General features: G+C 41.6%; 1 protein-coding gene across 1 annotated transcript in view; it reads right to left on the reverse strand.

Moving 5' to 3' along the window:
• Window positions 1–1,433, reverse strand: part of agrp (agouti related neuropeptide) — an 11,466-nt gene that overhangs the window by 9,116 nt on the left and 917 nt on the right. The window lies entirely within an intron of this gene.

Raw genomic sequence — 1,433 nt, forward strand, 5'->3', positions numbered from 1 at the left:
ATAATTTTTCATGTTCCGCTGTCACATTTATTAATGCTGTATGGTGAATTTATCAGATGCCATTTATATGTACACGGGTATGGTATGGACTGAAATATTGTTATTATGTTGATGCCAAAACTTGATATAAGGGGGAAGTGATGCATGACGGGGAGGACTGAGCAGTCGGCGTTTGGAGGTGCGCGAGGAGTTTCCCGTCTCTAAAGGATCAAACCAAATACAGCGGATTGTTTTTGTTCCTTGTGGATTACCTCAAGACACAACTTTGCTGCCAAGCAGGACGAGTGGTGAGGTTGCGTGGTTCTTTGTTTGTTTTTGTGAACTGCGGCGCTTCATTACTCTCCAACAGACTCCCCTTTAACATACATGTTTTCTTTTTTGTCGGCTTCTGGGACTTTGATTGACTGCTGGGGGGTAATTCGGGTTCTTTTGTGAAGAGTGTGTTTTATTGATAACGTGGAAAAAGTGTTGATTACCTGTGAATTGTTTGGTGAACCGGCGCCCACGCTGTTTCTTGTTTAAGTGTTATCTCCGTCCGGACGCGGACATGATTTATTTTCTTTCACTAAAGTTTGATTATTGATTCAACTTATTGTGACTCATTCGTTAATCTTCGTTTATTCTGAATATTTTAACACCGCAAGGGTGGGGCGCTGGTGGCTTAGTGGTAGAGCAGGCGCCCCATGTATAAGGCTGTTGCCGCAGCGGCCCGGCTTCGACTCCAGCCTGTGGCCCTTTGCTGCATGTCACACCCCCCCTCTCTCCCCCCTTCACACTTGTCCGTCCTATCCATTAAAGGCTAAAAGCCCAAAAAATATCTTTAAAAAAAAAAAAACACCGCAAGGGTGAGAATTTGAGTTTGTTTTGGGTGATTTGAGTTTGTTTTGGGTGAGCAAAAGCAAAATTAATTAATCTCTTCTTCGTATCTCAAACCACCTTATCCGCCCATAACCTTTAGATTAACGTTGTAACTTTTCCTTTGGTTAATTTTATTACAAGGGGAATTGTTACAATCTGATATTAATTTGTTTACTAACACTGCTTTAGACGAAAGAGACCTGATATTTAACAGTCCGCATTTAATTCTCCTATTTTGTCTTTCTGTCACAGAAGAGGTTTTCATTTTTATGAGGTTGTTATGCACAACTCCTCTTTGTTTAATTTTAGATTTAAATAATTTAGGTGGTCGGGGGACAGACACCGTTTGTATAAAACTATGGGTGGGTAACTGCACTCGAAACTCAGAGAAGCGTATAGGACTGCGTCTCCGAGTCCTGATCTCAACTCTGGGTTGTCAGGGTTTTGAATTACTAATAAACTTTGCCAGATTTCTCGATATGAAAGCAGCTCCATCCAAAGTGGGATGAACGCCGTCTCTCCTAATAAGACCAAGTTTTCCCCAGAAAGTTTGCCAATGATTAACGAAACCCACA

This window comes from Epinephelus moara, chromosome 1 (genome assembly GCF_006386435.1).
Source record: "Epinephelus moara isolate mb chromosome 1, YSFRI_EMoa_1.0, whole genome shotgun sequence".
Classification (NCBI taxonomy): domain Eukaryota; kingdom Metazoa; phylum Chordata; class Actinopteri; order Perciformes; family Serranidae; genus Epinephelus; species Epinephelus moara.